Source organism: Podarcis liolepis (genome assembly GCF_965112155.1).
Source record: "Podarcis liolepis genome assembly, chromosome: 1".
Taxonomy (NCBI): Eukaryota; Metazoa; Chordata; class Lepidosauria; order Squamata; family Lacertidae; genus Podarcis; species Podarcis liolepis.
In genome coordinates, this window is record NC_139554.1 from 7603686 (window position 1) to 7614366 (window position 10681).

At 46.7% G+C, this 10681-nt stretch overlaps 1 protein-coding gene across 8 annotated transcripts in view; it reads right to left on the minus strand.

Annotated features, from left to right (window-relative positions):
• The window catches only part of KTN1 (kinectin 1), a 112474-nt gene extending 105494 nt beyond the window's left edge, over positions 1-6980 (minus strand). For 3 of the 8 annotated variants that reach the window (XM_083514185.1, XM_083514184.1, XM_083514181.1), the window contains exon 1: positions 6194-6681. The gene's annotated coding sequence lies outside the window, so the exon portion shown is untranslated. Of the gene's footprint in view, positions 1-6193 lie in introns of all 8 variants that reach the window. The other 5 variants (XM_083514186.1, XM_083514183.1, XM_083514180.1 and 2 more) reach the window with 3 other exon arrangements.
• Between the last annotated feature and the right edge of the window lie 3701 nt (positions 6981-10681).

Sequence of the window (10681 nt, forward strand, 5' to 3'; positions counted from 1 at the left end):
TTGCAGCCTGCAAGCTAAACTCTTTTGTTTGCAGTCTTCAATAGAAATAATTCATGACCAAAGGCATGCTATTTGCTGCACCACTTAACAGAGGGAAGGGCCACGGTGGCTCATGTTTTTATAGAACGGAGTTACTACTGTCTTTCTTCACAGTTATTAAGGTTATTTAAATTGGCATTCTACCTTCTCCTTAAGGCTCAGAGCTAGCAGCAACATTTCCCACTTATTTATCTTGATGACAACCCTATAAAGTTTTCATTATCACTCCCATATATTGGTCAGGTATACACTACTTCTGATCTGTCAAGTCAGATGCAGCCTACTGGCTACATTCTGCACCCTTCACAGCTATTGACAATCCCTGTGTTACGCTTAGTGGATCACCAAGCTGCCAAACCTAATAGAGGAGGGGGAGGAGCCATTTTCTGATTGCACTGGCTTTCCAGTAACTTGGTTTAGGAAGCTAGCTAGTGTAGCCTACAAGAACCATATTAGTCACAGACTTACTGATTGACCTCCAGTAAGCTGCTCTTGCAGTTCAACTGGAGCACACAGCAAACGGAAAAACAAAACAAAAAGCCACTTGCATCGTGCACAGCTTGAATGACCGCATTTACAACAAGCAAGCATGTTATCTTATATCTAAACAGTGCCCTTTCCAATGTGTTGCAGGTGCAACAGCTTTCTTTTCATTAAAGTTCTGAAGCTGAAGGACCAAGAAATTTAAATTATTATATTTAGCAGTGTGTGTGTGGAAATCCCCATCTAGCAATTGATTTCACTGTTAAACAGTTCACACAATCCTCAAGGGCCAGCTTCCTGCTTACTGTTCTTACCAACTCTTACTAACCAATAATCCCATTAAAATACACATTCTTTAGATGGCAAGATATTGCAATCAAACCAAGTATTATCCCATTACTAGGAGTTAGTACCATACTTCAACATACTTGTCCTGTAGGCACTATTTATGTATATGCTATTCTGAGTGCTTCACTTTATTCCTTTAAATAACCAATCTTCAGCTTGATTTTCAGTTAAGTACTGCTGGCAGCCTGTTCCTTCGCAATGTCAGGCATTCCCAAGCCTGTTGATCCCAACTAAATCTGCATAGGACAAGAAGCGTTACCAATATTTTCACTGCTTTAAGCATCTACTCCTGGCCCTTGTAAGAGTCTTCTTCCGAGCCACCCGCTGCTAAACACCTTACGTTGAGAAAATCCTGCGTATAGAAAAAGGATCAGCTAGTTAGATTAAAAGGTTACCATGCCAAAGTTGTTTCCAGTGTCACCAGTTCTGTAGCCTGTTTACAGTATCTGGCATATTCATCTGATTCCTCAAGAACACCTTCACATTTTAGGTCTTATCCTTGATTACATTTTAAAAGAGACAGGAATCTCAACTTTTTTTGTAGGTGGGGATTTTATCTGGCTTTTACAATACTTCGGGATGTATTCAACATAGAGCTAGGGGGAATGTTCTGTCAGCACAAAGATTTCTCCTTGTGCAACAGAATGCTCTCCCCTTTTTCTGCCCCCACATACTCTCTAAATTTGTTCTGCAGATTCCCCAAATCCGCCAGAGCAGATTTGGGGGGGGGGTGCAAGGGCAAAGGGGGAGAGCCTGCTGCACAAGCAGAACACGTTCTACTCATACAATTATTTAGCTCCAGAATACAAACTAAAAATTGCACTCCTGTACACACGTAAGAGTGAGGTTTGCTCTACTCCCATAAATACTCATACTTGTAGACATCTGGTGGACATGAATGTTGGAGGACTCGAAAGAATCTGCTTCTTCACATAGCAAATAGCTGAACTATATAATTCACTCCCATAAAAGGCACTGATGGCCACTCACCTGGATAGCTTTAAAAGCAGGTTAGACTAATCAATGGATGACAGCCATCATAGTTAGTAGCCACTGACAGACCATGTTCTACTTCCACGTTGCAGGCAGTATGCTGCTTCTGAATGAATACCAGTTGCTGGAAATAGCAGGAGTTGGGAGCTCGCATGTTTCCCACAAGCACCTGGTTGGCCACTGTGAAAACCAGGATGCTGGTCTACACTGGCCCTTGGCCTGATTCAGCAGAACTCTTATGTTCTTATGTAGTGAGTGAACATGCATAAGTTTGGACTCCACATCTAACAGGTTAGGGGGAGAATTCCATTATTACTAGGACATCACCTTAGAAATCCCAGCAGCTCATTTTTAAAGTCCATAAATTTAAGGACCATTTAATTATTACTATAGCACACACAAGCAAGAAGTAAACTACTAGAGCAGGCTTCCTCAACCTCGACCCTCCAGATGTTTTCAGACTACAATTCCCACCATCCCTGACTGCTGGCTAGGGATCATGGGAGTTGTAGGCCAAAAACATCTGGAGGGCCGAGGTTGAGGAAGCCTGTACTAGAGTTTGAATTGCAAGGTGGTTGTTGTTGTTTAGTCGTTTAGTCGTGTCCGACTCTCGTGACCCCCTGGACCAGAGCACGCCAGGCACTCCTGTCTTCCACTGCCTCCCGCAGTTTGGTCAGAATCATGTTTGTAGCTTTGAGAACAGGTTATTATTATTATTATTTATTAAATTTGTATACAGCCCTATACCCGCAGGTCTCAGGGCAGTTCACAGGATAAAATCACACTATAGAAACACAAAATACATAATCAAAATAAAAACAATCCAAGGTTGGTTAACAGGAAAAAAAAGCAATGAAACCTCATTGCTCATTTCTTCACACATTTGCCCACATATATACCGGGGGGGGGGGGGCAGCTTCAGAATCATATCCCTGAGACTTTATCATAGCCTGAAAGGGAGGCTGTAGGCCGAGTAGTAATTAATTAGAGCTACCCGCAGTTTCCACACAAATGCCTTAACTTCATATTCACCTTTTCCATTACTTTAAGATGAAGATGACTATTGTAATTTTAACATACAAGGGAAACAGAACTACACGATCCATTGGTTTTAGGCTGTAGTCTAAGCACATACATATTTGGAAGTTGACTGAAATCAATGGGACAGGGTCCAAGAGAAGTATATTTAGGACTGGAGGGTTAAGACTTCATTTGCTGCTCTATTAACAGCTACTGCTTCCCTAAAGTCAGTATCATCTGAAGAAAGTACGCCACATCTTTTGAAGAAATGCAAAATGCCAAGTCCCTGCAACATTCCCAGCAAGCAGTAAAGGGAACCCAGAGAATCTATTACTGAAACTGTTTTATCAAGCTAAACCTGATGATTAAGCCATGATGCATACTGTATAAAGCAGACTCATGCAGCTGCCATGCAAGAGTGAAGAGGGGTACCCTTATAGAAATAGTTATGCCTACAACCTATTACCGTAGTACACTTCTACTTTCTCCAACATAAGCTTTTCAAGTACTGCTCCAGAACTTATAAAGAGCAAAACGATGTTCACTTTTCACTGCAATTGGAGGACTGGCCTCACTTACACATTGCAGTGCAGTACTAAATGCTTGCAATAAAGTAAAATGGGGTGGGGGGAGGAGAGAAATGTCTTAGAATAAGTGACGAAATTGATCTGTTTCAGCAGTTACATTTCTTTTATTATACGAACTATTTCATTTAGTTCACTTGCTTGAATGCTTCTCCTCCCTCAAATGTTTTAATTTGTGGCAATGTGCTTTCACAATTCACTTGGTCAACTATGGCATTAACTGGAAGTAAATTTCAGCCAAGTCATCGCTAGAAAAACTCTAAAGCATTACGAATTTAGAGGGAGACTGACAGCCAGGCTTAGACAAAGCTATGTGCACGTCCCCTCCCTTCCTCTCCCTATCACACAAGAGCCAATAGAAAGTTTCTGTTCTGGATCTGAACACAGTTCCTTGTGCTCTGACATCATGAGAAACTGTGATTAGCTCTGAAGTGGACGTTTTTTAACATGGAGAAAGGGGAGAAAGGGAATGCAAGCGCAAGGCTTGTGCCAGTTCGTTCCTGTACTGCTAGGCATTAGCCTGCCTGAACCAAGTCTTTGTTTCCCCCACCCATGTTCAGCCAAGCACAGATGAACAGCCTTCCAAGAAGAATTCACACCAAGGCTTCAGCCAACATACCTAAGAAACCACCTAAAGTCTACCTTAGCTATAGCACAAGAACATTTCCTTAATCTTCCAGGAACCATATTTGAACAGCACAGGCACAATGAGAACTATTTTCCAAAGTGGGCCCACCAACATAGAATTTCTTATTTCCTGTGAAGGGCAAAATCCACAGCCGATTTTTCTTTTGAACGCTGACATTTCATTTCTTAAACTTAAACCAGCACTCTGAGAACTTGATCCAAATGTAAATAAGTTAAAGCAAGGCAGAGAAAAGTCTGCTTCGAGTCTGGGATGCAAAGTCTACATCTCACTCTATCATCAAGATCCTTCAAGTCCACAATGAGAATGTCACGAGGGAGCACTGATAATTAGACGAACCTGCAATGAACTCCTGGAGAAATTCCAACACTCCAGGAGTGAACCAGAAATGCATTCAGGACCAACAAAGAAACCATAGCACTGGGAGCATAGAGCCGCAAGCACCGGATCATCTTCCCCTTGCGAGGCATGAATTCCATTCCCTTGAGCTCTTCAAAAATTAGGAGTCCACACCTCAGCGTATCCCTCCTCATAAATGCTACACATCTCCCCAAGATATTGCACTCTAATCAGATTCTCATTAATTACACCACGCCACTCAGAATTCACCCTCCATATTCCCACGGGACTTTCTTCCAAAGACTGCCATCTCCTTCACCCGGTCATTCCTAGGAAATCTATCCCTAAAGAATCTTTTAGATAAAATGAACTTTGGTGTGCAGCGATGGTTAAGAGTATTGGACGATGACCGGAGATCAGGGTTCAAAGCGGGAGGCTTGCTGGGTGACCCTGGGCAGCTCGAAAGCGCTCAGTCTAACCAGAGTGTTGTTGTGAGGATAAAATGGGGTGTGTGGACAGCTGTGTTTTCTACCTTGAGCTCCTTGGGAGAAAAGCAGGACATCAATGAAATAAAATATAAATTTTAAAACACACAGCTCCATAGGTAAGAGCATATCCTTTAGTCTTGAATTAGCCTCAGCCTCCCACTGTTGGCCAACAGAAGGCCTTCTTACAACTTTAGCACCCTTTCTTCTATGAAACAGAAGACCCCACCCCAAACTATTTTATCAGCAGGGATTTGAAGGCACACTTAGGGACCCCTAGCTTTTATGAACCGAGGGGCAGGGGAGTAACAGTGAGAAGATCCAGCACATTAACGCATACCCTTGGGGACCACAGGTTTAGCACCCCAGATTTCTTATCATGGGGCTGGAGGAGAGACATTTCCTGGAAGGGACACACCTTCAGCTACACCCACAGACAGGCTGGCATTTCCCTGCCAGCGTGCAAGAGGTTTCTTGTCCCGCTCCCAGCGCAAAGCAATGCCTACTCAGAAGCAAGTCCCAATGAGCTCAACAGGACACACTCCCAGGTGTGAGAGCTCAAGCCCAGGTGTGCCCCAACTTGGATTGTCAGGGGGGCTTTTTATGCAGACTAAAAAGGCCAAACAATTAAAAGGGGGGGGATTCCCTATATTCCTTCAACACAGGTTAGAAAAAGGGAAGCAACCCTTCCTTACATCTCCGCAGGATTTCCTAACCAGAAGCGTGGGGTCTTCTGGGGGTGCATTTGTGGGTGGGTGGGGGAATATTTCTCCTATTAAAAAGGGGGGAAGGGGGAGACAGTCTGAGAACAGGATTCCCCGACTCTGGAGAAAACTATTTCCCACTTAATTATTTTGGGGGGTTCACCCTCTCCCCCCCCTCTCAAAGCCCCCATTCCTTGTTCCTGAGCGGCAGAAGCAGCAGACGCCCGAGAGTGCCGCCCGTCTCCCCCTCTCCGCCCTTAAGGCCCCCCCCCAAATAACCCCACGAGGCCTGCACAGGAGTGGGGGGGTTTCTTCCGAGCCCCCCTTCCTCTTCCACGAGGCGACCCCTGATCCGCGCGGCCGGGAGACCCCGCCAAGCCGCCGCTCTTTCCCCTCACGGAGCCCCGCAGGGCCCGCCGGCCTAGCGGGCCGAGGCCGAGGCACCCGGGCGGGCCCGGCTGCTGACTAAGGCGCCGGCCTCGCGGGCCGAGGGAGAGGAGAGGCGGCGGCGGAGGAGGACGAGGAGGAGGAAGAAGCCGGAGCGCGACGTACCTGAGGGGGAAGCAGGAGCCCGGCCGGCGGCTTGTCAGGAAAGGGGAAGCGAGGGAAGGAGGAAGGGCAGCGGCGGCGGCAGCAGGAGGAGGAGGAGGCGGAGCGGCGGCGGCGGCAGCCGTGAGCAGGCGGCGACGGCTCCTCCTCACACGGCGACGGGCCTTCGGGGCGGAGAGGGAGGGAGAGGCGGCACCGGCACGTCCGCGGCGTCGGCCCGGCCTTTCATCCAGGCAGGCAGACGCCCACCGCCTCCCCGCCCGTTAAAGGGGCGGCGGCGGTGGCGGTGGCGGCACTTTGGCCCCCGTAGTCCCTCATGGTTTCGGGTTGCCGCCGCCCCGCGCCTCACGGCGCTCTGCACATCCTCAGGGGTGCCTGTTTCGCAGCGTAAGGGAAAGAGTGCCTCTGAGGACGTGCAGAGCGCGCCGCTTCCTCGCTCCCCCTCCCCACCTGCTCGCCTCGCCACCGCCTCTTTCCGCTGGATCCAACCTCGCCCGAGTTTCTCTGGGAGGTGGATGGAGGCGGCACTTTGACCCCCGTAGTCCCTCATGGTTTCGGGTTGCCCTCGCGGCGCTCTGCACATCCTCAGGGGCGCCTGTTTCGCAGCGCCGCGCGTGAGGGAAAGAGTGCCTCTGAGGACGTGCAGAGCGCGCCCCCCCGCCTCTTTCTGCTGGATCCAGCCTCCGTGGATGAGGTCGGGTCGCCCGGGGCTGGTTCCCACGTGCATCTTCCGTCCCTGGGTGGCTGCAGCCCGGGAGAGATGCTGCTTCCCGTCCGTGTAGGCAGCACTGAGGTACACGGGCCAAATGATTTGGCCAACCGCCCCCCCCCCCAGGGCAAGCCACAAAACGGTGCCCCGCCTTCCCACCAGGGTAGAAGGGGTGAGTGAGGGGGATAGAGATCCGCATCGGGGATCTGCTGCCCCTGTGGAACCTGCCTCCTGAGACGGTGCCCTGAGTCTGTCTCGGGATAAGGCAGCGTCCTATGACTGGAGGTTGGATTGGCCACCTGTCATAGAACTGTAGAGTTGGAGGGGGTCCTGAGGGCCATCTAGTCCAGCCCCCTGCAATGCAAGAATATGCCATTGTCCCTTATGGGGAATCGAACCTGCAACCTTGGTGTTATCAGCGCCACACTAGATGACCCTTGGGATCTCTTCCAACTCTACAATTCGATGATTCTGAGAGGTGACTAGCACATGTGCTGCTGCTGCGCCTTTATTATTGGCATCCATCTGCCCCTGAGAGACAATGGAGTGCGTCTCTGGGGATGAAGTCAAACTGCAAAGTGGCCTCCCCAGGGTGGGGGGGAGGAAGAAGAAGAAGAAGAAGAGTTTGGATTTGATATCCCGCTTTATCACTACCCGAAGGAGTCTCAAAGCGGCTCACATTCTCCTTTCCCTTCCTCCCCCACAACAAACACTCTGTGAGGTGAGTGGGGCCGAGAGACTTCAGAGAAGCGTGACTGGCCCAAGGTCACCCAGCAGCTGCAGGTGGAGGGCCTGGGCTAACCAAATAACAAGACCCTCCCCGCCTCCACTTGGCCTCGTTGATGTGGTCCAGAGAATAGATAGAACACTTTCGTGTCGCCTCCTCAAATGCCATGTTTCCCAGTCCAATCGGTTCCAGTGATGTGGGGCCAAGAGATGGTTCAAGCATGAGAGTCTTAATCTCAAAGTTGTTGGGACAAAGATTCCTGCATTGCAGAGGGTTGGACTAGATGACCCTTGGGGTCCATTCCAACTCTACAGTTCTATGATTCTGTGTACAACAGCTACCCCCTCCCATCCCACAAATATATATATATATATATATACATATATATATATATATATATATATATATATGCAGGTTTTGGTGTCCTCGGGTGTCTTCCCGTGTAAAAGTTGGGGTGTCTAGTCGCCTAGACACCCCAACTTTTACACGGGAAGACACCCGAGGACACCAAAACCTGCATTCCTGTACCCGTGAAAATCTACGAAAACATATATATATATATATATATATATATAAAATTCTATCCTAACCTATTTCTTCAAAGAGGTTTGAGGCAGCTGGCAAACAGTAATGGAAATTGAATGAAACAAACATAATTCTTAAAAGCGCGCACGCGCACACACATACTCCACACACCAGTATGCTTTAAGATTGATAAATGAATTACGTACAATGGTAAGAACATGAGAGCACTGATGGATCAGACCAAATGCCTACCTGGTCCAGCACCCTGTTCCCACAGCGGGCAACTGCTGTAGTTGCCTCTGGGAAGCTACTGGTATTCAGAGTCATGCTGATTCTGATAACTTTATCCTTGTGGGTGCAAATGCCATAGTTTTAGCTGTACCCTTGTCAGATAATTTATTTCCTTTTTGTCCATCCTGACCCTCCCACCCTTCAGCTCCATCGGATATTGATTTATTTAATTTCTATATTGCCTGTTATCCAAAGTTTGCAGGGCAGTTTAAAATATAAGAACACAAAAATACACAATGTGGTAGCCAACAAAAACGATAACCCCCACCTCGTCACTCCCAGGATGGATGACTCTGAGCTCTAACATATGAAGTAGGAAAAAAATCTTTCTTATCCACTTTCTCCATACCACACATGGTTTTATAAAGTTCTGTCATCTACCTCAATAGGGTAGGACACAAACCAATGGCTTCAAGTTACAAGAAAGGAGATTCCAACTAAACATGGGAAAACTTTCTGACAATAAGAGCTGTTTGACAGTGGAACAGACTCCCTCAGGAGGTTGTAGACTCTCCTTTCTTGGAGGTTTTTAAGCAGAGATTGGATGGCCACCTGTCATGTATGATTCATGCATTGCAGTGGGTTGGAGTAGATGACCCTTGTCATCTCTTCCAACTCTACAAATCTATGAAAATAATGTAGGTGAAATGAGTGAAAATGTATAGTTAACACCTTTCTATCCTGGCTTTCCTGCAAGGGTCTCAGGACCAGTGGTTCACGGTGGTCCTTTTCTCCACATTTTATCTTCACAAGAATCCTGTGAGGTAGGTTAGGCCGAGAAAAAATGAATGGCCCAAGGTTACCCAGTGAGCTTTGCGGTTGAGAGGGAAATTTGAACCTGGTTCTCCCCAGTCTTCCAGGTATACAGAGCTCATCACAGCATGTTTTGGGTGTAATAGGTGACTATTGCATTTTCCCACTGCAGTGGTCACACTTTTCGTTGGATGACTAATAAGAAAGCACATGTCCAAAGGCTGCTCCTTTGGTTTACTCACCAATCCCTGTGAGAAGAATGTGCTGCTTCTGCCTATCTGTCCACTCCTGTTTCATCTCTTTCAATGGGTCCTTAACCCTGAAGACACATTTCTGCTTTGTTTTGACCACTTTCAAAGGAAAATAGCTCCCTCTTCCGTCAATGCACTGTACAGAGAAACTTGGCATCTGCAGGAAGAATGAGATTTTGTCTCTGTGTTTGTGTGTTGGGAAATCACAATCCATGATGTAATGTAACTCTACCTTTCTTCCACTGGAATGTGTAAAGTTCCCACAGGGAGGATCAGAAAGGAAGCATCCGTGGTATGGGATTGATGGGAAGCATCAAGCTCATCCTTCCCATGTGCTGGAGTCACACTTTAAATATCCCCATCTCTGCTTCTCTTCATCCAGCCAAGTGAATTTGCAACAGGCAGGAATTAATACAGTTCCATTTGCTTACTTGCCTTTCTAAAGGGCTGCCAGGCATATTTTGGTTTATGGCTTTGACCGGCTTTTTAGAGTGGCAGGCTGGGCACTAGATCACTCCATGGACAATTAGTTCTGTGGTTTTGTAGCTTTGGTTTTTGTTAGTTTTATTTTTGTCCGTGTTCCAGTGGGTATTACATTAATTTCATTTTCATAATATGCTCTGAGCTATGGAAAACGGCCACAAAAATATTTTAAACCAGGGGTGGGGAACCTTTTCATCCTGTGAATTTGGCAAACTGCATTATTGGGGAAACTGACACAAAAAATAAAAGTAGCAAGAGGCTAAAACAGGCTTCCTCAAACTTGGCCCTCCAGATGATTTTGGCCTACAACTCCCATGATCCCTTGCTAGCAGGACCAGTGGTCTGGGATGATGGGAATTGTAGTCTCAAAACATCTGGAGGGCCGAGGTTGAGGTAGAAGAAACACAGCATTTATGCCATTTGGTGTGGTTGCATTGATTATACAAATAATGAGGTATATTGAAGAACAGTATCCATCCTTTATAGCACAGTTTGGTGTGCATGAAGTATATATGTATATATGTTACTTTTCCCTTCTCTCCCTATGAATTCCTATAAATTCAAATCGTTATCGATTCAAAACATATTTTACTTAATCTCTTTCACCCCATGTGCTTCTCTTTTAAGGTGGCAATCCTATGTAGGTTTACCTGGGAGTAGGAATAGTCGTCAAGTTCTGTTTTATCAGAGAGATTCAAAGTAGCAAAAACAGCTTTCTTGGGGGGACACCTATTGCAATGCCTGTCATTTAA